The sequence below is a fragment of the Pan paniscus genome, chromosome 5 (assembly GCF_029289425.2).
Source record: "Pan paniscus chromosome 5, NHGRI_mPanPan1-v2.0_pri, whole genome shotgun sequence".
Taxonomy (NCBI): domain Eukaryota; kingdom Metazoa; phylum Chordata; class Mammalia; order Primates; family Hominidae; genus Pan; species Pan paniscus.
The window spans coordinates 145,632,244-145,657,952 of record NC_073254.2 but is presented as its reverse complement, the minus strand read 5'-3'; the positions used below and the strand labels follow the sequence as shown (position 1 = coordinate 145,657,952).

Below are 25,709 nucleotides of genomic sequence, written 5' to 3'. Positions count from 1 at the left end.
AAAACTAACTGCCCAAAGTCACATAACTTTTAGGAGGAATAGCTGCAGGCTATTTCTGCTGAGGCCCAACTCCAGACACATGGTTGAGCCAGATAATACATCACCCCTGGCAGAGGGGTACAGGATATGGTCTCCCATTGAACAGTGACCTAAGTAAAATAAATGTGCCTCTGAATTTCTGTAAAATTTAAATGTGCATATCTTTTGGTTTTGCATAATATAGAAAATTTTATATATTTAATAAAAAATTATTTTTGACTGGTAACATTTTCAAACAATTTTTTTGACACCAGGATTTTCTCTTTTGACTTATAGCTTAATGGTAACTTCAGAATAATACTCTTCTTAGATCTCATGTTAGCTGACCTTTTCTTAAAAATAGATCAGAAGACCATCTCAATGTGCTAAATACTGTCCCTTGAATTAAAGAACACCAAAATAATAAATGTTGTGTAACTTTTATAGTTTATAGAGTTCTCCACATAATCCACACAGTGTGGGTTTGAGGTAATGTTGCCAGAGCATAAATGTGAAATCCATGGCTGTGAAAAGTTGTGAGATTTGCCTGAGTTTACAGTCATTGCAGGTGATCCCGGCCTCCTGTACACCTTACCTGGGTCTGCATGTCCCATGTGCTCCATACGCTGCCTCACTCCAGCGAACATTCCGCGATGGCTCTGTATCCGAGAAGTAGGGTGTTGTACTTATGAATCAATGGAAGGACCAAGGCCCCTGTGCTTTCAGTGTGAGAGGAGCAGCCAAAACCACTGCAAAGAGGGGTTGGAAATCTGATCTCCCATGAGAGCTGAGGAAAAAAATTGCTTCTGGAAAGGGATGAAAGGTTTTAATATAACTCATTATCTGTTTTCTTTGGATGAACTTTCTGCTATTAGTCAACGTGATTTGGGCTTGGATACCACATTAGAACCGGTAACAGAAAATATTGATCCTACAACTTGTGAGAAACCTGAAATGGGTATGAGTTTATCTCAATGCTTCCATAAATGGCAACTTGCATTCCAGTTATTTGAAACTTTCTTGATTATTATTATTTGAAAGGGATCCAGCTGAAACATAATTTGTTTGGATTCTTGGGTCAACGATTTTACTTCTACTGGCAAAAAATATACTACATAAAACGGCTATGTATATTTTTCTTAACTTTCGTTTCCTTTTTGGTCACTTAGCCAGAGTGAGGTCCTGGAGAATATTCTGCACATGCTTTAGTGTGGGGAAAATGAGTGTATGTGTGAGAGACAGAGCAAGTAAAGGGAGCTGGCTGCATCTCAATGTGTTAGATAACGGTGAGCTTGGCTTGTTAAATAGACCAAACCTGTGAGGAACAGCTCTGAAAGTGTTTGGCTAGGGTTTGCTCTCACAGCGCTTAGTAACACTAATAGTGCTAATAACACTTAATAGCACTTCGTAATACTGCTTAATAAGTGTGATGTAGTGATGTGTGTATCACCTAGTATGTGTTGGAAGATGACTTCCTGGGGATAGTGGTCGAGACCATGGCAGCACCCAGACTCCTTGTCCTCCAGAGTGGTTGTCATGGAAAGTGCCACAAGGCTGCAGTACACTGCTAGGTGGGTCTAGCCTCTGGTCAGGCCAGGGTAGTGCCACTTTTGTTGGGGACAATGACCAAAGTTGTGTTGCTGCCAATAATAAAGATAGACATTTTTAGAGCAGATGAACAGGACAAGAAAAGATGATGGACAGTTCCTAGGTTCTCTATGGTTACAATGAAAGCAGTTTTGTATAGAGTTGAAATGTCCATGGGTATACAAAAAAATTTACTAAGTGTTGTCAACGAGTGAAAGCACTAATTATAACAACTTGGGAAATAAAATACCAGTGTTAGAAGTCTTATCATATGACAATTGTAGTAATTTTAAAGATAATTAACAGGTTTTGGGGCTTGAGGGTTACAGAAAATATTCAGGGCTGAATCCAATAATTGGGTTGCAGGTGTTAGTGCTGAAAACCTTAAAAATGTTCATAAACTTGATTGAGCAGTTGCTTCTGGGAATTAATCCTAAATAAATAATGAAGAATACATGCAAACAACTACAAGTTGTCTTTGAAACTTGTTTATATTAGTTAAAAATTGGAACAACGAAATGTTGAAAACCAGAGATTTGTTAAATAGATTATGATATAATAGAATCTCATTTAGTCATTAAATATGATGAGATAGAAATATGCCTAGCTGGGTGTGATGGCTCTCGCCTATAATCCCAGCACTTTGAGAGGCTGAGGTGGGTGGATTATTTGAGCCTAGGAGTTCAAGACTAGCCTGGGCAGCATGGCAAAACCCTGTCTCTACAAAAAATGCAAAAATTAGCTGGATGTGGTGGTGTGCATCTGTGGTCCCAGCTACTCGGGAGGTGAGGTAGGAGGATCATTTGAACCTGGGAGGCAGAGAGAGTAGTGAGCCGAGATCGCACCATTGCACTCCAACTTGGGCAACAGAGCAAAACCCTTTCAAAAAAAAAAAGGCTTAGTATCTGGGGTGACAAGAAATCTGTACCACAAATTCCTGAGACATGATTTTACCTGCATAACAAACCTGCACATGTATTCCTGAACCTAAAATAAAAGTTGAAAGAATAATAAGGAGAAATATACCTGCTTACATATTACATACATATGCCTTATAAATAACTTTGAGACATTTCAAACTCACCAAAAACTTGAAGGAATGGTGCAGTGAATATGTGTTAACAACATGTCTCTGTGGATAGGTTCTTCTTTTTGGCCCAGCCTTCTGAAAGTAGTGTACCAATGTCATGAAATTTCACCTCTTAATACTTCATTTGGCACTCCTTTCAAGAGTAAGAGTATTCTCTCTCACAACACCATTACCACACCTAAGAAAATAATCATGGATTCAATAAGATCATTTGCAAACATACTTAAATTGTCCTAAAATATTCCTTATAGCTTTTTTTTTCTGATTCAAATTCCAATGAAATTTTACTCATGACGTTAACTATTATATATCCTTAGTAGCTCTCAATCTTTGAACACTGTCTCCTCTATTCTTTGATGACTTCAAATCCTTTGGGAAGTCCAGGATAACCATTATGCAGAATGCCCAACATCTTGGATTAGCTTGTTTCATCATGATTAGAATTGGTTAAACATTTTAGGCAAGAACACTTAATAGGCGATGTGCATACTTCTCACTACATTGCATCAGGAAGCATATAGTATCAGGCCACCAAATTACTGGCAAAGTCAAGCTTCCCTGGTTGGAGGATAACAGATGCTTTTATTGTAAAGGCACATTTTCCCCTTTATAATTAAAAATAGGTGATATTTTGCAATGTAGATGTACATTTTTCAACATAGAAAATTATTTATGTTCTATTAAGTATAGATAGAAAATTACAAATTGTAGGCAGCTTAATTTTGTTAAAACGATATATATATACATACACACAGGGCAAGGTTTGGAAGAATATATATCCCAAATCATTTACAGTGGTTATGTCAAGATAGTGTGATTATATGTGAGTTTAATTTTGTCTTTTTTATTTGATTATTTTCCTTCTTTTTATGATGACTCTACATAATTTACATTATTTTCAAAGTGAATAGAATGAATTGGCTGTGGCTGATGTGTTATACTCTATTTTAGATAAGTGAATATGGTATATTTGTTTTCATTGCGTCCCCTCCCTGCTTTGGTGACACTAACGTTGAAGAGGTTGTCTGCAGGGCTGAAGTTATTCTCATTTTAATGCCAGGTCCTACTGGGCATATTTCTCTAGGAGAAAACAGTTACATTAATTCAAGGGTGGAATTCTCACACTGGTCTTCTCTCCAGAATTTTCAACACATTTATTTTAATAAGTGCAGTGTAAAAGTGACACAATTTAAAATAAAGTCATCACAGAATTTAAAGCACTTGTTTGCTTCTTGCTCCAGGATGTGTAAAAAATGTCTTAATTCTGAGCAGCATTTTTGCATTTTGCCTCCAAAAGTGAATATATTATGATTATGACCTACAATGACTTGACCTCTTTGCAGATGTCTTCTGGTAATTTCAGTAAAGGAAGTAAACTTTATTCAGCACAGTCACAGATCTCTTGAGTCAAGGAGACGGGAACTTAGGCTCATCTTGTCTGCTGACACCTAAATGTATGCCAGGTAGTAGGGCAACCAAAGACCAGAGGCATAGTATCTGGGACAAGGCTAGGAAACCATGTTGGCTAAATGACAGAGTTGAAGACGGCCAGATCACAGCCTCTGGCTGCCTTTGTTATGGATACCAGCCTGTTGTTGCTGGAAGCAAAGGCTGCCACAGGCTTTCAGTGGAAGCTGACCAGGCAGGAGGAAATAATGTTGGGTTCTCTCCTTGGGGAAAGCTTCGTTTCATCACTCGGAAGGCAGACAAGCTGGTGCAAAAGGAAACCCACACCTAGTAACTGATACACAGCAGTGACGTCCTGCTGGGAGATCTGAAGAACAGGGCAAGATGGAATTTTGCATTCCATTAACTGTAAGCAGGACGTGAGGGATTAAAGGGCACTTGGAGTGGGCAGCACAAAGCTAAAAATTATTTACTAGCCTGAAGAACTTAAGACAGTATCATTAGTATGTATTTGTAAGAGTAAACCCTCTGATATATTTCTGGAAAATATAATAAGGCTGGCTCCAGGCAAAACTGGTGAATGGGTGGTGTAATTTTATGATACGCTACTTCTATTTCAATACTTGTCTGTACCAACCCTGGCACCCCATTTTCTTACTGCTATATTCTTTTCCACTGAAGAATCTGCTCTCAATTTTATACCTTTGAATTCAGGGAGTAAACTTGCCCTTGTAATCCTTGGAACTGAAATAACTCTAAACTAAGCATCAGAAGACTGGGCTCAAGTTTCAATTCCTTCACATACTGGTTACATGAACTTGATCGGACATGTTAACTTCTCCGAGCCTCAGTTTTATCATCTGTAGATGGGAATCATAAACTGATATTTAACTTAGGTCTCCCTGTATAGAGAGAAGAGAAGAAGATGGGAACTAATGCTTGTTGAACGTCTCCCAAATGCCAGGCTCTGTGCTGGAATAACTTGTGCAGCAGTGGTCTCTGTTTGAGCCCAGGCTACAGTCACCATTTGGAGTCTGGAATGTCCATGCATGTCTGGTGCCCTGGCAAGATGGACCTTCCAGCAGTTTGAGGGAACTAAGAAGCATCCTTGAAGAGAAGTTATCTCAAGGGAAGAACAAATTCAACAGACAAGCTTAGTTCAATAATACCTTATTAGCAGGGAAGAGTTTCTGAGTAAAGCATAGTGTTTGTCACTTACAACATTCATGAGTCCAGCCTTTCATGGATTTACATCTGAAGCCTATGAATAAATGGAGCTATAAATGAAAAAAAAAAAAAAAAACCTCGTAAAAACAAAGCTTTATAAGAAACCAGGGAGCAAACAGCACTGCTTTCACACCTTTGTGGAAAAACATAATGCTAGAGGAAGAGTTGCATTCCCTCTGTGGTAGTTTATATACAAGATGGCTACCATCAATTCTTTCTATTCCTACATGTCATTCCCCAGCCAAGAAGTGGAATCTATTTCTCCAATTCCTTTGAAACTGGACTGACTTTAGTGACTTGTTTGACTACTGGAACTAAATAGAAGTAATTTTCAGGGATTTCTGAGCCTTACTCATAAGAAGCCTTGAAGCTTCCATTTGAGTCTCTTGGGATGATTTTTTCTCTGAATTCTAAGTACCATGTAAGAAGTCCAACTACTCAAGATCATCATTCATGAAAAGTCCAAACCATATGGATAGGTCCTGGAGGCTGAGACAGCATGTGGAGAGAGAGATAGGCCAAGGAGCACTGAAGCATCAGACATTTTAACAGCCAATAATGACAGAAGAAGAGTCTCAATTCCCAGCTGCCCAACGGGGATGGCACTGGGATCAGAGATGAGCCACCAAGCCCAGCTCTCCTCACAAAGAGTAATAAACAAAACATTACAGTCATGTAAAGTCACTAAGTGGCTTTAAAAAGAAGAGAAGACCACATGTGTGCAAGTCCTGCAAGTGTTCTAAAAATCATGTCTGAGAGCTATTTTGTAAAATAAAACAAATTTCAAAGGTTATTTCTGCGAAATAATAGAAAAATTTTATGGATGGAAATGAGGGGATGGTTAAGGTTGGTCACTCATGGGAGAGAACAAGCAGACTGTTGTTTAGTTGGCTATGAACATTTTAACCATGACCTGCCTTCTGGTCATGCTTGGGCTCCCATAGGAAGAAATTTCAAATTAAGTCATGGGGCAGATGGTATCTCAGAGGCCTGTGGATGAGCTTTCATAGATTCCCTCAGTCAGAGTTCAAATCAAGAAGGCTTTGAGAGAACCTGCTCCTTCATGTCCAGAATTGGCCCTGGCATCCCAAGTTATATTGGACTGGGTTATGTTGAAATGGCTTCAGGGTATGGACACAAAGAATCTCTGGGGCAACAGACAAAGTCAATATATACCTATGAATTATGTTATTTGTTCAGAATAAATGCTTCTTTACTATGTTGATGACCCAGCTGGGAGGTCTCCTTAAGAGAGAGTTAAAATGAAAACAAAAACCATGTGGAAATGATTGAGTACAAAGAGAGAGATCAGGTCCTTTTGGCCAAAAACCTGACCCCTGTGTGAAAGACCCAGGATACTACATCAGACATTCTGTGGCCAGTGAGCTAGACATGGTCATGCAAGGCCACCACCACCCCGTTAAGGGTGTTAGAACTCATTGAGTGGCAGTACACAGTCTATGCTAGTCATCCTGCGCTTTGGCAGGGGGTGAGGTTCTGTCGTTCGAGAGAGGCACTCTTGGCAAACTGTGTTCCTGTTTGAGGATTGAACAATTAACAAAGCGATAATTCTCCTTCAGTGTTGGAAGTACAAGGGAGTCAATGTACTGATGCTGAGTTGAAGCAGACGTGTCGGTAGATAGAGCGATACATTTATTCCAGGAGCCATGAAGAGGTTATCATGGCTCTACTATATTACAAGTTTACATCAGGTACTTTTTCAAGGAAACTTTCTCCCGCTAGTTGGTTCAGGTGTGGAGATATACAAGTCCTGAAGCAGGAGATCTTTGGGTCAGTGGATTCAAGAAGGTAATTATTCACTGAGGTGCATTTCTTACACTTGGTCATGCCTTACCCTTGGGCATTGTATGTGTTGAATCATTTTCTTTTTATTAGCCATGAAAATAATCACTCTGTGTTGGGCTGTCATTGTGTTCTATTTTTCTGGGATTTTAATTTTTTAAAAATTGCCTTTCGCTAACTTGAAAACAATGTGTTTTCAGGCTCCAGGTTGTCTGCTCACTAGTGAGTGGGGTCTTGGGTCAGGTCACTCAGATTCCCACAGGATTCATTACTCACCTACATTGTGGTCTGCCAATGCACACCATATACCAATTGCAGTAACTATATAGCAGGCTTTTGTCTCTAATAAAGGAGCAGGAAATCAGAGGCAACAACTACTTCCTGACAAATTCAGTTCTCTCTCTTTCACTGAGTAGATGTTCTTTTGATTACTTAAACATAGAGGGGAAAAACAAGTTCCAACCTCTGTGGGCAAGCTTTGGCTAGAACGCCATCCAAACCCTGTGGGGCCGCTCGTGAGGCCTTGTTTTTCTCCGAGTCTATTGCTGTGTAATAGAAACCTTCTATAGGAAATTAATGATTAAATATATTCATTCTCAGAATATGCAGGGAATTTTGTTTAAAATCGTTTCACAAAATGAGGGGCAAACTGGGTCTTCCCTTTATTGCTAATATCCCTGAGATCAGTACTTGGACCTAGGGCAAGCTTGACCGCACGCCTATACCATTGTCTGAATTGAGGGTTTTGCCTCTGTGAGGTTTGCATCCATATAGATGGAAGGTATGTCTGGTCAGGTCTACATACCTGGTGAAAATGAAAAGGTGGCATACATTCTCCTCCCACCTGCTCTGGAGATTTGGGACTAGAAAGGCAGATTAAAAAATTTGCACTGGTATGTAGTGAGACCAAGCCTTCATATAATAGGGAGATAGTCAGCTATGTAGCTGTGTCAATGTTGCTGGGCTTGGGTAGAGGAGAAATACAGAAAATAAAACGTTCAGATTTACACATACTTGGAAGAGGAGATCAAAGAGCTGCATCTCAGATGAATGTTACTGTTTGGTTTATGTGCAGAACTTTCTTGGCACTTTGAGGTTACTTCTGCAAAAATGCAAGTAAAGAAAATAAGAAACCAGCAACTCAGGAGAGATGCAGGAGCATGTTCAAGGGATCTGCATCAATTGGCAGAGAGTCTGGCAGGTGAAGATATTTACTCTAACTTCTCGTAACTGAGATCTCTTATCCTGGTGTGTTCTGAGCAAATTTGAGGGAGGATAAAAATTATCCTTTGGAAGGAAAGTATGAAAGGGAGATGGAAGATAAAGAAGGACAAGAAAGGGAAAAGGATGCTATATTAAAACTTCTTATTCCAGACCCAGAAGCAAAAGGTATGTAGTAATTATATCCAAATCCATCTATCCATCCATCCTTTTTGACATATGTTCATGCAGAAAAGAGAATAAGAGACCTAGGCTTGCTACTACATACCATTCTTTGAAAGTGGTTTGCCTCAATTTGATGCCTCCCAGATGGATCCGTTAATTTTTTTTTCTTTTTTTGTAGAGATACAGTCTCACCATGTTGGTCAGGCTGGTCTTGAACTCCTGGGCTCAAGCCATCCTCTCCTCTTGGCCTCCAAAAGTGCTGGGATTACAGGTGTGAGCCACCATGCCTGGCCTTCAGATAGGTGCTTTTAAAAGTTCTGTGTGGCCTCTTCACAATGTAACATTTGAGTTGTTAGGTGGGGGCGGAGTGCAGGGTATTCAGTCTGAGAGCCAATCTTTATAACCAATACTCTTTTGTTGTGGTGAAGCTATGAAGAGAAGCAATGAGTCAGATGGTGAAAGGATCCAGCTTTCCCTTCTACTTTAATACCTGGACTGGGGACACATTTGGTAAAGCCCAGTGGAGAAAGGTATCCCTGTCAAAGTTGTATCCATTGTATGGATGAATAGAGAGTTTTTGTCTCTTAGGATGTCAGTCCAGCACCAACCATCAGAATTAAGTTCACTCAAAAATTTAAAGCAAAGCACCCCCTGCAACTTTTCCTGCATCCCTGCAGGATTATATTACTATAATCAAAGAGAATCCAGATAGAAACGGCCTTGCAGGTTATCTGGTTCATCCTCTGTTTGCAGGTTTCCTCCTTCAGCAGAGCCACTACTGTTTGGCTCTGTCCGGTTTCCAGTGTCCTGAGTGAGGGAGCTTCCCGCCTTTCCCTGGGGAGGCCATTCTCAAATCCAGCAGTTCTCACTGCCAGGAAGTCTCTGATAGGCATCTAGAATTTTCCCTTCTTCAGCTGTATCTCATTACAGCCAGGAACAGCCTTTGTACCCACCCTCTCTCCCCTCTCTGGCTGCATGCTGTTTCCTGCCTTGGCCTTTGTGGGCTACACTATATGAAAACTCCTTTCAGGTCATTCGTTTTCCTTTACACATCCTGCTTTCAGTTCTGAAGATGGCAGAGGTTCCTTTTTGAGACTCCCTCTACCATATTTTGTTTGCTTCTTTCTGCATATGTGAGCACAGAATGTACTGTCTCATCTTCAACATAAAGTTGGGTGCTACTAACAACTTGTTTTTGTAGCTTTTGTCATTCTTTTTTCCTCCACAGAAACTAATTATAATCTGACTATAAAGCTTTAGTGTGTTTTCCCAATAGGTTTACTTTTCACAGGGTAACTTTGTGTTAACTTTGAGGATTACAAATCAGCCTGTGCAAAAATGGGAGGAAGAGAAATTTAGTCAAGAATGACACATGCTCTGAAGCAACAAGATGAAAAATCAACTTCAGAGGAAAGGCTTGCAGAATTGTCTGCAGTGTGGCTTTATCAGGTTGTGTGTTGTTAGGGATCTTGAAATAAATGTCCTTTCTATTGTGCATGATGGACTCAGGAGCTGGACTCGGGGGTGGACTTTGGTGCACATCATAGGCTTTATGGTCATCGTGGACCTAGGGCAACCCAAGGATAACTCCAGATTCCAGAGTGTTTCCAGGTCATCCCAGCTGGACTCTCTAATTGGGAGGGTTCTATATGCTACATCTGATGTGAAGGGAAATCCCCTTTCATCTGAATATCAGGAGACAAGGCAATTGTGGCAATGTTCTTAGTAAAAGTCTAGGCTCTGGAGATAGACTATTCAAACCCTGGCTCTGTAATTTTGTAGGAATTAAGGCAAGTGGATTAATCTTTCTTCTGCTCAGTTTTCCTACCTGTAAAAGGCAATAGTAATCAAAGATACACCATGGGATGTGGGCAAGGATTGAGCTGATAATGCTAATAAAATAGTGCACACTGGCACGTTGTAAACACTCACAACATGCCCTAAGTGTGCCTAGAAAATATTTCTGAAATGGCTTTGCCAAATTTATGTACAAGGTTACTCATTGCAATATTATAGTGGTAAAAAATTGGAAATAACAAACATATCCAGGAATACAGGCTAAGAGTCTAAAAAAATTTGTTAACAAACAATTTAAGTTACTTTAGAAGAGTAGAGTTCCATGCAAATACACAACATACATGTGTTGATAGATACTGGATGTGAATGCACCAAAATTTTAACATTTTGCTGATTCTCCCTTTCCCCGTCATTAGCAGGCATTACTTTATTTTTTTTCCAGAAATGGCATGTTTTATAATCTCAATCTCTGTGAAATAATATGCCTAATTTCTGTTTAGGAATATGTGTCATTTAGAATGAGAAATCTCCTCAGCCTAAGCCTCTGCAAAGCCCTGCTTCCCTGCATTCAGCACCTAGACATATTTTTATAATCAGCAAAAAAGAGGTGTAAAAAATGATTTCCTTGATAAGTAGTATCTTGCAGGCTGTTACAACACAACTCATTGGAGGTAGGCAGACAGACCCACGGCAGATTTCCTGCCTCTGATCTCTCTCCACTTTCTGTTCTTGGTAAGCTCTCAGAGTGACCTTGTCATCTCCTCTGCAGAAATAAAAATTGCTTATGGTCTTTAAAATAAACGTATCTGAATTTGAATTCAGATACATTCCTAGCCTTGTTGCTCAAGAGTTTTATGTCTTTGAGCATGAAGAAAGAAGGAAGCAGAATCCATATTTATAAGGGGTGTGCTGGGATACACTTTACATAAAAGTTAAACTAGAGGCCAGGCGCAGTGGCTCACGCCTGTAATCCCAGCACTTTGGGAGGCCGAGGTTGTTGGATCACTTGAGGTCAGGAGTTCGAGACCAGTCTGAGCAACATGGTGAAACTTCATCTCTACTAAAAACACAAAAATTAGCTGGGCATGGTGGTGCTTGCCTGGGATTCTAGCTATTCGGGAGGCTGAGGCACGAAAATCACTTGAACTTGGGAGGTGGAGGTTGCAGCGAGCCAAGATAGCACCACTGCACTCCAGCCTGGGTGACAGAGTGAGACTCTGTCACAAAAAAAAAAAAAAAAAAGTTAAGCTAGAGACCACACAGTGGGACAGTGTGGTGGAACGGTGACTCAACCCCAGGTCTTCACACTGCACATCCTCTGCTTTTTTGCTCTGCCTCTAACAGTTGGCCTGGTGTGAATTGGTTTTCTTGTCTGCAAAGTGGGAATAATAAGGGGATTAAATGAGGTGGTCTATTTGGAAGTGCATGGAACATGATACATGTCCATCTTGCAACTGCATGATAAAGGTCTTGGATGAAGAAACCAAAAGGGGCTTACTTAAAGCTGGGAACAGAACTTCAGGGTTCTGATTTCTAGGTGGATAATCTCTCTACCAATACACACACTCTGATACATACTGTAATTATTTCCATGAAAAAAACAATTAGAAGTAAATGCATTGTTCCTGTTTTATGTTCAGGTCAAAAGGGTTTCTTGATCCTGATAAAACATTTACATCCCTAGTTTACCCTATTTTGTGTTCAGTGTCATACCATGAAAGATATCTCTAAGTGAAAGAATTGACTGATGTTGATGATTTTAAAAGTGAAACCATATGCCAAATTGCCTCTCAAGAGCTAAGAAATAAACTCCCGCTGATGTTCTCTCAGCCTTTGTCTTGTTTGAAATATTTAGATCTGATAGCAGAAGGGCCAGGAGCTGGGTCTTCTCTACATTTTGCCAATGCCAGTGAGGTACTTACTGCGGCATCAAAGTGAATGATCAGCAGTTTTGGGGGCAACCCATCAAGGGGTACAGTTAGCTGTAGTTTCACTTCATCTCAGAATAGGAGACATTTCACAAATTATATTTTGCAAATGAGTTATTTTAAATAGCTGAGATGCCCTATCTGATATGGCCCATGGTTCTGATATTTACATTATGAGCAATATCATTTTCCTTACTTTTTATTATAATCTTTTTTTTTTTCCTGCCAAACCCGATGGCTGAAGGAGTACCTCTAGCTCCCGCAGTGGCTCAGGGCTGCAATCTGCTCTGTGTCTGCTCCCCTGACCGTGGGCACACAAAGTAGGCTTCTAAAGATTCCACTGTTTGCTTCAAGCCTCACGCTGAGTCCCTGCTGTTGACCACATTTTGAATGTTTTTCTAATAATTTTTCAACTACTTTCCTGAAAAAAAAGTTCATTTCTGAAATCATCTGTTGGTAATTAGGGTGACCAGCTACTTGTCTTCTATTATAAGGCCTAGATCAGAATTTCATGGGCAGTGGCATTCAAAGTCAGCTTTGTATTGCAAAGGAGTGCAGGTTCATTGGGAGAGTTTTGGAATCACTGCGATTCTACAGTCTGGAAGCTTTTGGTCAATACATGGCAAAGTTGTCGGTAATGAAGACAATTGAAATTTGTAAAGTGATGTATAGTTAAAAAGCAACTCATGAAACCAGCAATTCATCCACCAGAATTTCCTAAGGATCTGCTACATGGTCTATTCTCAGAAAATTCATAGGTAAGTAAACTATAATAATTTCTTTGGTCCTCATGATAACTGTGTGAGGCAGGATTTATTTCTCTGAGATATGATTATTTAGGGTGGGAGCAATTGATTTCTGGGAACAGTGAAATTGATGTCAGTATTTTCACACATGTTTAGGTCAGAGCTGGTCCTCAAACCCACGACCCCGTGCTCCAAAGTCTTGCTCTTTCCCATGAGCGTGGACTCTGGACTCAGACATCTGCATCTCATTCTGATCTCCAATGCTACACAGTTGGGAGACTGCAATCATTACTTAGCCTCTTAGCTTCTGCCTCCCCATCTGTAAGATGAGGGACATCATTCTGGTTACTTTCTAGGGTTATTGTCAGGATTATAGGAGCTATGCATGTGGAGCATTTAGCACAGTGCCTGGCACATATAAACATCTCAACAAATGCTCTCTGTGAGAGGAATAACAAGAATGATTATGAAAATCATTCATATGATTATAGCTACAGTATGAAGCTCACCTACTGGACACTCTTACAAGATCCTCGAGAAAAATATCCCACAGATGTGCAGTGAAACCAAGGAGGTTATGTCAGTTTCCATTTTTTGCTAGTGATTATAAAATTAAAAATGTATCTTAATTAGGTCATTTATTTATTCAACAATGAATATTTCCTAAGAATATATTGCGTGTCAGGGCCGGGCATGGTGGTTTATGACTAATCCCAGTACTTTGGGAGGCTGAGGCAGGAGAATTTCTTGAGCCCGGGAATCAGGAGTTTGAGACTAGCCTGGACAACATAGCCCTGTCTCTAGTTAAAAAAAAAAAAAAAAAAAAAATATATATATATATATATATATATGGGTATATATATATGTATATATACACACACATATATACGTATATATATACACATTATATATACACACATATATGTGTATATATATACACACACACATATATATGTGTATATATATATACACACACTATATATATAAAATGTGTCAGTTGTGGATCTAGATGCTGAAAACTTACATTCTAGGAGCTAATCTTTAATCTTCAGAATAGTATAATATGTTGAAAATTATCCATATTAGTATTTTACATGTGAATAAAATGTGACTTGGAGAGATATATAATTTGCCTGCAGTCACCTGGCTGCTAAGCTGCAGGGCCAGGATGCTAATTCAGACCCTTTGCCACCAAGTCCAGGGCTGCTGCTGTTATTGTCTGTAGCAAGAGAGCTTCTTCATTCCAGTGTCACCCTTCCTTTCCTTGATGAAGGGGTGGAAGTGACTGTAGTATACCATATATGTTAGGCAAATCTAAAGTCTTAGATTATAATTTATTCAGAGAGGCCCAAATAGGAAATTTTTTATAAAAAGAAGTAAATAAGAAACAGATTCATTGAGAGGTGAAATGGTAGATTCCGCTATTTCCACATAGATTTGTTCTATAGACAGGTGGATGTTTACTGTTAAAATCATAAAAAAATTACTCTAAAATCATTTTTTTTGCCTCACAACCAGATTCACTAGTAACATGCATGCACAGAAGTACACTTTCTGTGTGCAACATAAATATCTAACATTAACTCAGGCAGTCACTGGCTAACATGAGGCTTTTACATTGACACTCAGTATGTGTTAAACTGAATTAAATTATTTTACAGTCTAAAATAAGTGGAATTAAGAATCAACTGATGTCTTCTCATAAGATAATCATTTATATACAGTACTTGAAGAAGCCTATTTCATCCAGATTTGTTCTCCTTTCTTTCAGTAAATGAATTCTAAATTCCAGCCATTTCTTTTTTGGGTGCTATTTATTTATTTTACCATTTTTAATTTATATCTGAAATTCAGCACCAGTCACATACCTGATGTACTTAATATCAGGTACTTTTGCCAGGAATTTCAGATAGACTTGTTCCCTGTCTGAACGTGTACTTTCTTCCTTATATCCTGGGCAGCAGGGTCTGGAGCAACCAGGTTTGTCCAGGTGTAGGTTTGTCCAATACCTGAAGAAGCAGGTGGGGACTCAAGAGCCCACAGATAAACTATAGGGTGAACTTTAAAAACCCTTAAGAACCAAAATCCTACCATAGGATCATCAGGAGGATAGGACTGCTTCATCATTCATTCATTCATTCATTCATATTTATATTTCTTTAGCTGGGCTTTTCTGTAGAACTTTTTGAAAACCTGTTACCAATCCGCCTACTTACCATACAGTAGCACTGAATTCCAGGTAAGTGTAGTGGGCCCACCACTAATTTTTTACGATTGTGTTGAATCCTAATCCTGAATTCTAAGCTTCAAAATCAGTGGAAAATAAGTAGCATATTTTTTCTTAGTTTGTTTATTTATTTATTTATTTATTTATTTATTTATTTATTTATTTTTAGATGGAGTCTCGCTCTGTTGCCCAGGCTGGAGTGCAGTGGTGCAATCTCACGTCACTGCAACCTTTCCCTCCTGGGTTCAAGCAATTTTCCTGCCTCAGCCTCTTGAGTAGCTGGGACTACAGGCTCACGCCACCATGCCCAGATGATTTTTCTATTTTTAGTAGAGACGGGGTGTCACCATGTTGGCCAGGCTGGTCTCGAACTTCTGACCTCAGCTGGTCTGCCTGCCTCGGCCTCCCAAAGTGTTGGGATTACAGGCATGAGCCACCGCGCCCCGCCCATATTTTTTCTTTTTTACCTAGTTCACCGATCAATATCTCTAATTGGCCAGGGGCAGAACAGAACTCCTACAGAACACCAATCAGTGTAAACTGGTCTTTTCTAGTCTCCCCACCTGTGGGTATAGATGGCTCGTAATATCATCAAAGCTCAGATTTTGCTGGCTCTTTCCTTTACTTGGTGATGTATGCCCCTCTCTTCTCAGATGCTCCTATGAGTCCCTGTGGGTTTTGTGCATGTGCTTAGCATAACCTCCACCCCTACTCTTCCAGGCTCCATGCCTGTTCTGCCTGGCATCGTTATGGGTGCTCTGAATTCCTGAGGTGCCCAGCTATGCAGTGACGTATGGTGATGTGGGAGAGTGCTGTCCTATAGTTGGCTACAGGAATCTTAAAAGAACCCTTTCTGTGGTCCAACATTTTGCAGAGTTTTCAAAGAAAGAAGCCTCCCTTCTCTACTCATAATCCTCTTGCTTTCATGGTTGAAAAGGGTGGATACTGGGCTGGTAGGCAAACTGCAGTAACACAAATGTCAGCACTATCCCTCCCCTTCAACCAACGCTCTTGGCTACACTCTGAGGTTGTGAGACCTCCCAGGAGGTGCCTCAGGCCACAGACAGATGGCTTCAGAGTCCTTCCCTACCACTTGGCCACACAGACCCAAATATATCTGAATCCCACTTAGACTCAAGCTCCAATCTTTACTGCATATTCCCCAGTGGAAGATAAACTGTTTTTAACTGCTTTTTAGAAAAAAACTGTTTAACTATAATAGCAGTGATCTAAAAACTTTCACATGTGAATTAAATGACGCCTCGGTGGGGGCAGAGAAATGAAAGGGACTAAAACTTCTCTGAATTTCAGGATGATTAAATAATAATAGTAGAAAAATGGACAATTCTGCATTCAATACAAGTGAGACTTCTACTTAACAAAAGCCCCAATGAAATACTGCATATTCTTAAAGCAGATGAACAATTATACAGGAAATAGAGAAGTCTAAACCTTGTAGCCTGTTATCTATCTTTACCTTAAGTCTGAAAATGTCAAAGGACAATTAAGAAATTATTAATCATGGTGTAGAGTAATGGAGGATGTTTCTCACAAACATCGTCTTTCCCTCTCAGTGACCTCCTATTTTGGGAGGTGGTCATGAACAAGCATAAACTTGATACACTTATCCATATGGCTGAGCGGATTAGGATGGGTGTCAGGTTGTGCCAGGAGTGAGTGGCTAGAAGCACGGCTGCCCTTGATGAGCAGAACTGAAATCATCACTCAGGCAATCGCTAGTGAAAGCCTTGAGTGACTACCTCTAAAACCCCAGTCTCCATTGAAAAAGGAATTGCATTTGACACTGGAAGCACACTTCATGGATCTCGTGTGGATGACTTTCCTTTGAGGTCTGCAGTGTTCACTGCTGTGCTGCACATGTGCCCAACTACAAAATGTAATTGGGATGATCCAGAACTTTAGTCGGACCATGAGAACAAATCATGAGCAATCAGGAAATAGGATAAATTCAAAAGTTCCATAACGTGGGAGCCTCAATCAGTTTTCCCAAAAGTATGTAATAATACCCAATTAGTCTCAAACACACTGTCATTTTGATAGTTACCACTACAATCATCTGTAGGAATATGAAGAATTCTTATGCATTAAATTGCTGATTTTCCATGAGAGGCTACTTTTGGTAATACTGCACTCAGCTTGCACATTCCTTGTTCTGTTTGTCTTTTCATCTAACTTGACAGGTTTATAGAATCAGTATTGAAAAACTGCAAGTTTAATCTTGGGAGTGTATATTGAAATTCTGGGCCTCAAATAACAATTTTGGGACTCCCAGGCTGCTGCTTCTTTATTCTGTCCATACCTGCCTGTCATCTGTTCAGAGAGTTTGTGCTATTTCCCCAAGGTGGCCCAGTATCACTTGGCTCCCACACCTGCTACCTGGCCATTCTTCTGTTGTATGATGTGACATTATTGGACTTTGTGTTTGTGTGTCTATTTTTGGATTGGGTTTCTGAACCTTTGTTGCCTACTCTGAGCAGGTTGTTTTTGCTTCCTGTAGAGAATCTGGAAGACTACTCTGCCAAGACATCTCAAAAAGTAAGTCTTCAACTAAGTGTTCATTGAATTCAGGGAAATTGGAAAGTTTTGTAAAAATAAATTGAATTCCCCTTTTTTTCTGGTGTTTCTCTTGAGGATAATACATCAGAGCAATTAGTGATTTAGTTATTTGGAAAAAGTAAGATTCCTCATCTATGCATGAACTCTAGTCTTTAAAAAAAAAAAAAACTTGGTGTGCCTGAGGTTTACACAGCTTTAGTTAAATAACCCTGTAAATCTACATTAAAATCCTTGCAAAATTATAAAAGAAAAAAATAATGAAAGAAAGAAAAGAAGAAAGAAAGGACACCTCTTTCCCAGTTGGTCCCCCAATCCTCAACACCACCAAAAATTTCCAAAGTTCTAAATTTGCTTTCCATTAAGACAGTGGTTAAACGGCAGCTGTTGAGCCTCTTAAGCGAATACACGATATGGTAATAAACATCATTTCAGAAATAGGCTTTTTGTTCACTTTACTAGGAAGCACAATAATGAGCTCTGCATGTTCACTACACGTTTTATACCAGATCCTGACTTTAACAAAGGGAGGGGTGTCGCTGCGATTGTTTTACTCCCTACCTAGAAAATAGAAATGTTTGTTTTGTCTTTGAATTCCAGTCACCCTTGACTATGCAGTGCATTGTAAAATGCTCTTTGAAGTTCATGTGTCATCCATTTAAAATGAACACTACAGGTTAGCGTGTGCTGCTTTTCCCTCCAATTGTGCTTGGTGTCCTAGTTTCTCTGGGGAAGGTTCAAATCTGACAATACTCTTCCCTTATTGTATAGAAGTCCATGCATAATGCTGGTTTTGCCAGATGGAGTCTGAACGTTTATGACTGCTAGCTTTCTGTTTGTGTAGGAATCCAATTTATAGGGAAATAGAGGGTGATCATTTTAATGCAATCAAATGTCCTGAAAAGTACTCCCTGGATGTCTCATGCTCTATGCTCAGCTGGCTGTGTGTAACAATTGACATGTCTTCTCTTTTTCTATAGCACTGGGCAGTCCTGGGGAAAATAGGGAGAAGACAGTTGTGGTTCAGAACCATTGTTTGCTGGAGGAGATATGCGTGGAAGGGAGAAAAAACTGGAATTTAAGAATATCCCAGTGTGTGGTTTAGAACTCTATTTGGGAGTCCACAGAAGCAACCAGATATGTCTTATATACTAATGTTGAGTCTGGACATCTTAAAAGTTACACATAAAATATTCTTTGGGACGGCATGTACTCTGCTCTATGTGGGCATAACACTTTATGGTTTACAAGGCGCCGTTGGTTTTTTTTTTTTTTTAACATTCATTTAATCCTCATAACATTGCTATGAAGTTGAGACCATTATTTTTCTTTTCTAAATAAGAAGAGAGCGCAGGTTTTGAAAGAGTGATGTTGCGTTCAGATTCCTGTTCTACTATCTCACTTTACCCCACCTAGGGATTAAACGAGACAACTTTTGAAAAGTGTTTAGGGGCTCAACGAAAATTTTTTTTGCCCTTTTCCTTCCATCCCATCTTTACCAGCTAGATAGATTAACTACAGGGAAAGTGATCGTGAGACTGAAGCTAAGCATTATTTGTATATCGAATAATCAAAGTAATGAATTCTTTAGACTTGCTTCTGTTGATAATCAGGGTTGTATAGAATTGGGCCTGTAAAGCTTAAGGGTGAAATTAGTCATTGAAGAGAAGCAAAATGCAGGCTCCAAATAATCTGAGGGATGTTGCTTTAGATTTTTGATGTATTACTTAGGAATGAGTTGATGAATCATACTTATCCTATTATAAATTTAAATCTGTGATCCACTCAAATCTCTGATCTTGAGCCTCTCACTTGTAAAGTGGAAGGATCTAAGCAGTCATTATGACTTTGAAAAAAATGCTGAAAATCATCTTGCCACCCCTGTCATTTTACAGAGGTAACGTGACTTGTTCAAGGTCAAGCAGATGAAACTGGACCTGAACACAGTTCTTCTTTTTGCCACATGACTTCTTAACCCTTGGATTAATGCACTTTCCATTATATTTTGTAATTAAAATAAACTCATTTCGATAAGTTAAAATGAAGTTGTTATAAACGGCAATGTGTGGACCTTATCTGGATGCTGATCCAAACAAACAAACAAACAAGTTTTAAAAATGATGAAATTCAAGAGATGATTGCAAATGAAAACACTGAGCAGATATTAAGGAATTATTATTTTGTTTTTAGATGTGGTCATGGGATTGTGGTTACGTTAAGAAAAAAGTAGAATTATTGTTAAGAGATCCATAGTGAAATATTAATTAATGAAATGATATATTTTGGATTTGCTTCAAATCATATAGTGGAGGTGGGTACAGAAGAAACCAGATTTACCTTGAACTGGTAATGTTTGAGTCGGGTGATGAGTATATGGGGGTTCATTATGCTGTTCTATTTTAATGTGTGTTTGAAATTCTCCATTAATAAAGAAAAATACATGACCAGTTATATTTCTGTGTATACTTGGTGTTTCCACTGTTAGGCTTTTCATTTGTCTTCTGATCTTGTATGCACAAGGAAGCGATAAATTATTGTTTATTCTTCTCCCAAGAAATTGGTTTGCTTTTTTCTGAATCATAAAATTAAACTTATCCTCCTTTTTGTTTTGGATGTTAGAAAACTTAGGACAAAATTTGTGGCAAATCACATTCATTTATTCTTTTATTTATTCAACTGAACTGAAGTGATGCTAAGATGGACTTATTTGTCCTCTACCTAGTTTTTCATGAGCAGGGATTCTAGACAGTTAATGTTGGAGGGTGCATGGTGCCATGGTTTAAGTCCCAGGATTAGACTGTTTGAGCTGGTAGCTCACCTTTGCCATAATTGACAAACTTGCCTCTGAAACTCAGGGTAAGCATTGTACAATGGAGATAATGATAGAACTTACCTCAATAATAAATGTGAGAATTAAATGAAACAATACTTTTTTTGCCCTTAGAAACAATTTATAAGAAAAAAAAAACCCATCAAAAAGTGGGTGAAGTATATGAACAGACACTTTTCAAAAGAAGACATTTATGCGGCCAACGAACACATGGAAAAAAAGCTCATCATCACTGGTCGTTAGAGAAATGCAAATCAAAACCACAATGAGATACCATCTCACTCCAGTTAGAATGGCAGTCATTAAAAATCAGGCAACAACAGATGCTGGAGAGGATGTGGAGAAATAGGAATGCTTTTACACTGTTGGTGAGAGTGTAAATTAGTACAACCATTGTGGAAGACAGTGTGGCGATTCCTTAAGGATCTAAAACCAGAAACACCATTTGACCCAGCAATCCCATTACTGGGTATATATCCAAAGGATTATAAATCATTCTACTATAAAGACACATGCAGCACTGTTCACAATAGCAAAGACTTGGAAACAACCCAAATGCCCATCAATGATAGACTGGATAAAGAAAATGTGGCACATATACACCATGGAATACTATGCAGCCATAAAAAATGATGAATTCATGTCCTTTGCAGGGACATGGATGAAGCTGGAAACCATAATTCTCAGCAAACTAACACAAGAGCAGAAAAACAAACACCACATATTCTCACTCATAAGTAGGGGTTGAACAATGAGAACACATGGACACAGGGAGGGGAACATTGCACACTGGGGCCTGTTGTGGGGAGGTATAGCATTAGAAGAAATACCTAACATAGATGACGGGTTGATGGGTGCAGCAAACCACCATGGCACGTGTATACCTATGTAACAAACCTGCATGTTCTGCACATGTATCCCAGAACTTAAAGTATTAAAAAAAAAGAAAGAAAGAAAGAAAAGAATCAGGGTTGAGTATATGGGAAGCACTCCATCAATTTTTGCTTTTATTAATATTATCAACAAATAATTATTTAATACCGCTATATGCTAAGCAGGAGGCTGGAGAGGGAGATTTCCACAGTGTCCCCTAATTTCATTTTGGATTATGTCTTAACTCTGTCACCTTTTCTTCGAATTCAACATTATTTAAATTCATCTTTTCTTGTTGTATTTTATGTATTCATATAAGCATTTATGCATTATTTTAAGAATAAGGTAGGATATAAATAAAAATGTTGTTTTTAGGATTATGTTCATGCCTAATTCTAGGCATATTTAAAGTAATAATCTGAAAGATAAAGTATTTGATAAACTAATTACCCCCTGAGAGCTGCATGATTTAAAATTCAAAAACACAGTAGTGAGATAACCAAAATCTGAAGTCAGTGAACGCTGAAATTTGAGAGAGACTTTCTAAGTTTCTAAATTGAAATTATCTCACCGGGGCACGGCGGCTCATGCCTGTAATCTCAGCACTTTGGGAGGCTGAGGCTGGCGGATCACTTGAGGTCAGGAGTTCAAGACCGGTCTGGGCAACATGGTGAAACCCTATCTCTACAAAAAATAAAAAAAATTAGCCGGGCGTGGTGGTGCATGCCTGTAGTCCCAGCTACTCGGGAGGCTGAAGCAGGAGAATCACTTGAACTCAGGCGGTGCAGGTTTCAGTGAGCTGAGATCGCACCCCTGCACTCCAGCCTGGGAGTGCAAGACTGTCACAAAACAAAACAAACAAAACACAACAAAACAACCCTTTTAGCTGTGTGAACGAAAGTTATCTGAAAAGCGAATTTGGAGGAAAGAGACTTTATTTCAGTGAACAGTTTGCAAACCAAGGAGATGAAGCCTTTGGTGTAAAACAAAGGTGCGTTTCAGAGAACAATGGGAGGGTTTGGGTTTTATATCAAAAATTCCCATCAGGATTCCCAATCAGGTATATTTATACAAATTAAGGCTGGGCAAACTTGTGTAGTTCTGATGGGTCTCTATAGCTGGGTTCTGATTTGTCTGTATAGCTGAGTTCTGATTGGTTGATACTACTGAGCCCTTATTGATTGATACAGCTGAGCCCTGATCGTTGCGGTAGGTGAGCACTGATTGGGTTGGTTCAGGTGAGCTCTGAAAATCCCAAAGTTAAATAGAGGTGTGGGTTTTTGGGGAACTCAGAGAACCTGTGTGACCTAAGTCAGCAAATGACTGCTTGGCTCAATTTAAAATTTGGGCCCAGATAACAACTCAGGATCTGTCTTAAAGGATTGGCTTGTTCAGGTTCATATTTGGTCACAGCTGGTACTCAAATTCCCTGCCATAAATCACCCTCTTCATATCTTTCACATTTAGTTAATTTCTATTCTTCTTATTTAATTTTACCTACTTAAAAAAATGTGAGCAGGGAAATCAAGTGTGTTATTATGCCAACAGATCTTCAGTGACTTAATAAGGTTTGACCTACCTGTTATTGTACAACTTTTCCCGCTGTTCTGGGATCTGTTGATAGATATTAGCTGTAGTGGTTGGTGTGGGCCTGATAAGGCATTCTCAGAGTGCACAGTAATGTGTGAGTCTGTACAGGCACCAGACCCTAGATCAGCCTTAAATTATAACTTGTTCAGCATAGTATTTAGAAAAGTGGTGGGTTTATATTAAGGCCCAATCAATTGGGAAAGAAATCACATTTAAAAGCCATCATTATTTTAAAATTAGCAGACTTCAACAAAGTCTATAAAATCAGTATTCTATTTTTAAAAGGTAATCCCAATTTGTTAATCCATGATATTAATGTTAATTTTCCTGATTTTGGTAAGTCTACTGTGGTTACGTAAGAAAAAGGCCTTGCTCTTCGGAAAGGCATACTGAAGAGTTTAGGGGTAAAGGGACATGATGTCTGCAACTTACAAATGGTTGAGAGAATGAAGGACAACAAATGGGAAAAAATATATAAACAATTTGTTAATCTGGGTAAAGGATATATGGAAATTCCTTGTCCTACCTATTTTGTAACATTTCCATATATTTGAAATTACATCGATATAAAAAGGTTTAAAAGGTAATGAAAGAATTCTTTACTTAAAATAGTGAGATATTTTTGGGAGTGATGTTTCAGTCTAGAAGATATTTTTTCCTCCCTGATTTGTCATCACTGCTACAAAGAAAAGAAGATCTGCTTCTCCATCCATAGGCAGGGGAAAATGCCTAGAAACACTTGTATATTCTGGCATACAATATTAAGCTTAACTTAGAAATGGAACATGAAAAAGGATGCAGAATATGTCACCTTTCTGGCATTTCAAGGCACAGTGAACTCTTAATGATGAAACCATGATCATCGCAAACCAGGAACAAAGATTGTCCTCATTCATATATTGCAGAGTTAGAAAGCTTAAATGAATCATTCTTGTGATTCTCCCACAGAACACAATGTTGTGATAATGAATCTGACAACAACAAACCATATTCTTCACTTAAAGTTAAGTGTCAGCCTGGCCAACATGGTGCAACCCCATCTCTACCAAAAATACAAAAATTAGCCGGGTGTAGTGGCACATGCCTATAGTCCCAACTACTTGGGAGGCTAAAGCAGGAGAATTGCTTGAACCCTGGAGGTCAAGGCTGCAGTGAGCTGAAATCATGCCACTGCACTCCAGCCTGGGTGACAGAGTGCACCCCTGAGACTCTGCCTCAAAAAACCAAAAAAATGTTAAGTGTGATGTTTGTGCTGGATAGAGGCAAAAAGACTTCCCCACCCTCCACCACTTTCTTCCACAGCAAAGCTTTTAGAGTAAATTTCAACCCATATCTGAGGCTACAAATTGAGAGGGTTTCTCCAAATTGTCTAATTACCTGACTTTTTCATCTTTGGAAAGATACATGGTTAGAGTAAAATCAATGATTTCCACTTGACATAAGGACTTCTACTTATGCATTGAGTTCTTATTTTCATATCATTGTGCAAAGGGATATGCAACTGGTGGTCTATGTCAAGGCTGGAATTCTTTGAAAATACATGCAAATAACTGGAAAAATTACAACAAAGTCTTGGACGTTGTAGGTTAAAATCCCAGTGAAAGACTGATTAGTGATAATTTCAAGCATTTATTGAAATAATGATAGCTCCACACATAAAACTAAGAATGTGTGGCATAAAATGTGCTATAGGAGAAATGAAAAGGAAGAATAATATTAATACATAGTTCTTAAGATCAAGTTGCCGTGATTCTAATGGGGATATAAGATGAACATACTCAAGGCAATAGAAGACCAAGTATGGTGCATTGATGAGAACACCAGTCCTGGAGTTGGTGATCTCAGCTTGGTCTCTGATTAACTGACCTCAACACAGCTCTCTACCCCCACTTGTTTGCAGTTCTCTTACCTGTGCAATGAGGGGTTGAGCTCCAGATTCTCTTCTAATGCTAAATTGTATTTTCTATAATTACAACATAAAATTCAACTTCTCAAGTGGTAGTAACATTGTTAGAAATGCGTTATATATGTGAAATAATTGTTCAAAGATCTAGTCTTATACAATATAAATAATTATTTCTGAGATTTTCTAAGTGACAGAAGGCCAATCTCCAAATATTTTAGGTAATCTTTGCTTTAGAAGATGAGAAACTCTTTGGATTTATATTTTTAGCTCATTCTGGCATTTAAGCCCTGAGTCATTCTATTTGAAAAACACATTGGTTTTTAAATGTCAGAATATGAAATATTTATAACACATATCTACAATGATTGAATAAGCTATTAATATAATGCTAACACAAATAAAACAAGGTGCATGTTATTACAACCCTGGAGAAAGGAAGGGAATTAAAAAATTCAATTATATTGGAAGAGTCAAAAGCTCCCATGAGCGCTGACAATAATTACAGTAGTTACATCCTGACAATCTGAGAATGCTGGTGCTGGGGAAAGGGTGGGTGGTATGCGGAATCCTTCCTCTCCAAACAAACAAACAAACAAACAAAAATACAACAAAACGACAACAACAAAAGAGTCGGCAAATCATGCCTGAATTATGGTTACTTCTTTCTTTATGTTACAGATCATAAACTTTGGTCTGCCTTTTTGCTGATTTTTACTGTAC

At 38.9% G+C, this 25,709-nt stretch overlaps 1 long non-coding RNA gene across 1 annotated transcript in view; it reads left to right on the top strand.

Moving 5' to 3' along the window:
* The first annotated feature begins 17,326 nt into the window (after positions 1-17,326).
* The window catches only part of LOC130541614 (uncharacterized), a 79,633-nt gene continuing 71,250 nt past the window's right edge, over positions 17,327-25,709 (top strand). Inside the window, exon 1 of the long non-coding RNA XR_008955695.2 lies at positions 17,327-17,772. This is a non-coding gene — a long non-coding RNA (uncharacterized LOC130541614). The remainder of the gene's footprint in view (positions 17,773-25,709) is intronic.